Below are 3,581 nucleotides of genomic sequence, written 5' to 3' on the forward strand. Positions count from 1 at the left end.
AAGGAGGCAGTGATGGCCACAGGTACATTTATTTTTCCTATTAATTGCTATTAAAATTAAAAAAAAATTAATTTCCAAGGGGCTAAGTGATATTTTTTCTGGAAAGGGGGCAGTAGGCCAAAAATGTTTGGGAACCACTGTTTTAGATGAAAACTTCTCAATTGAGTATAGGAGATAAATGAATTATTTTTATAATAGAAAAACACCTGTTATAATCATTGGCAAAAATCTACTGACCTTATAGTAAGGATGCTTCCATCCAACCCAATGGAACCTACTATATGGGCTTGGTTTGTTCGTGAGCAATTAATATTTTTCCAATTCTTTAAATTCTGTGTAATGTTCAAAAACATTCCTCACTTCACATTCAGAGAAAGAACTGTGGAAGTAAAAACACAGAAGAAAAACAACTGCTTGACCACATGGGTCAATGGGGACATGACTGGGGGATGTAGATGCTAAATGATCACCCTAATGCAAATATTAATAATATGGAAATTGGTCTTGATAATGACACATGTAAAACATAGTGAAATTGCTCAGTGGCTATGGGAGGGGGGTAGGAGGAGGGGAAGGAAAGAACATGAATCATGTAACCATGGAAAAATATTCTAAATTATTTAAATGAAATTTTTAAATAAAAATATTAATATTCCTCACCTATTGCCCCTTATCTTTTATTATATTGGCTCAAATCACCCAAAAGTTTTTTCATAGAACTAGAAAAAATAATAAAATTCATTTGGAAGATGACCAAAAATATCAAAAGAAATAATTTTTAAAAGATGAAGGAGAATGACATAGCTGTACCAGATATCAAACTGTATTATAAAGTAGCAGCCATCAAAACAATCTGGTACCACCTAAGATAGTGATAAGCAAACTACGGCTCATGGGCCAGATGTGTGTGTGTGGGGTGGGGGGGGCTGAAATGTTCTATCCAGCCACTAGACATTGTTCCTAATCTGACAAATACAATGAGTAGGATACAATACAATGAAACTTCAAAATAGTTGCCTTAGAAACAGACTGACAGATGAACATCTCCTTTCCTTTGGCCCCCTCTTTAAAAAGTTTGCCCATCACTGTCCTAAGAACGAGAATAGTGGATCATTGAAATAGATTAGGCACTCAATATGAAGTATTAAATGATCATAGTAACCTAGTGTTTGATAAACCCAAAGATCCAAGCTTTTGAAAGAAGAACTCACTATTAGACAAAAAAAAACTGCTGAAAAAACTGGAAAATAGCCTGGCAGAAATTAGGTATGCCATATGCGAAGGTAAAGTCAAAATGAATACATAATTTAGAAATAAAGGGTGATGCCATAAATTAGGGGAACATGAAATAATTTTCCTGCCTGATCTATAGAGAAAGAAAGAGTTCATGCCCAAATAAGATAAAGTGAACCTTATGAAATGTAAAATAGATAACTTTGACTATATTTTAAAAGCTTTGTATAAACAAAATCAATGCAGTCAGGATTAGAGGATAAACAAAAAATAGAGAAAAAATTTGTTGTAAGTATCTCTGATAAAAGCCTCATTTCTCAAATATATAGAGAACTGAGTCAAATTTATAAGAATACAATGCATTCTCCAGTTGACAAGGAGTCAAAGGTTATGAACAGGCACTTCTCAGGTAAAGAAATTAAAATTATTTTTAGTCATATGAAAAAATGCTCCAAATCACTCTTAGAGAAATTAAAATTAGAATAACTCTGAAGTGCCACCTCACACTTATCAGATTGGCTAATTACAAAAAAGGAAAATGACAAATGTTGGAGGAGTGTAGAAAAATTGGGACACAAATAGAGTGTTGGTGTATCTGTGAACTGGTCCAGCTGTTGTGGAGAGCAATTTGGAACTATACGAAAAGAGTCATAAAAGCATGTATGCCCTTTGACCAATAATATCAATACTAGGTTTGTGTCCCAAAGAGATAAAATACACATGGAAGGGACCTCCTTGCATTAAAACATTTATAGCAGATCTTTTTGTCATCATAAAGAGCTAAAAATTGGAGGGATGTCCATCGACTAAAGAATGACTGAACATGTTGTGGTACATGATTGCAGTGGAATATTATTGTGCCATAAGAAATGATGAAAAAAAATTCACAAAAAACAACAGAATCTGAAAAGACTTATATGAAGTGATGCAAAATGAAGTAAACAGAACCAGAAGAATATTCCATACTGTAACAGCAATAATAAGTGATGCTCAACTGTGAATGATAACTATCATAAGCAATTCAAGGATCCAGAACAACTTGAAGTGACTTACAACAAAAAAAAAGGGCTATCCATTATCATAAAAGGATCTGATAGAGTCTGAATGCAAATGAAAGCCTACCATTTCTCTGTTTATTTCCTCCATGAATTTTTCTCTGGTGTAAGTGATATGTGTCTTCTTTACAATATGATAAGCATGGAAATATGTGTTGAATGATAACACACACACATCCTATATCATATTACCTGCTATTTTGGAGAGTGGGGAAGAATAAAAGGAAGGGAAAGAACATGCACAAAATGCAGAAAATTATTATTAAAAATGTATCAATATTTTATCTGAAAAAAGTTAAATTTTAAAAAACACCAGAAAATTTTGAATTTGGTCCTGCAGGTTATAGGGAGGCAGTGGAATTTATTGAGTAAAGTAGCATGATCAGAGCTGCATTTTATGAAAATCATTTTGGTGACTTAATGGAGAATAGATTGTAATAGTAAGAGACTCAGGGCAGGTAGGCCAGGCCTAAAGTAATGAGGGCATGCACTAGAATGGTTGACATTATCAGAAGAAAGAAAAGAATATATTCAAGAGATGTTTTAAAGATGAAATAAGCAGTCTTTGCCAATGGATTGGTTAGGGAGCAAGAGACAAGATTTGAGAATGACCCCTTAACTGTGTTAGTATGAGAACTAGTTCAAGCTGGATTCAGAAATTTGTTGAATGAAAGGACAGTAACTTTGTGTCCTATCTGGCCATGAGACTGTGAGCAAATAGGCAGATCTGCCTCTTTGCTATTTGTTCTCTCCTCTTCTTAAATAAAAATAAAGTTCCATGGAAAACTGGAAGTAACCTCATATGTCTGGAAAAATATAAAGGTCAGGATTTCCTAAGGTGGAGCCAAAATGGAGGAGTAACTACTGAGTAGCAGCTCCATGTTACCACAAGATTCCTCTCTGACCAAGATTAAAATATCACCACAAAATGAATATAGGAGTGAAAGAGCCAACAAGGAGACAGAGTGAAACAGTTTTCAAGAAAAAGAAAAACCCAAAAGTTAGGCAGACAACATCTGGGGCACTGCAGTGAAAGAACAGAGCCAGCAAGAGGCTGTAGCAAGGAGGAAAGAGCAAGCCAAGAGCAAACCACAACCCCCCCACCACACCCCACATTTTCTGTAACAGGTTCTGAACTTAAGCACAAACTAACATTCAGACCATGAGATCCTGCCTGGGCAAATAGTGGTTCAAGTCAACCCATAACCCTTGAAATTCAAACCCGTGGAAAAGTCCAGAGTCCAAGCCCAGGGCAATCTGGGCTAAATGGGGCTGACCTATGTAAGCTCAGAG

This window comes from Gracilinanus agilis, chromosome 3 (genome assembly GCF_016433145.1).
Source record: "Gracilinanus agilis isolate LMUSP501 chromosome 3, AgileGrace, whole genome shotgun sequence".
In the NCBI taxonomy this organism is placed as follows: domain Eukaryota; kingdom Metazoa; phylum Chordata; class Mammalia; order Didelphimorphia; family Didelphidae; genus Gracilinanus; species Gracilinanus agilis.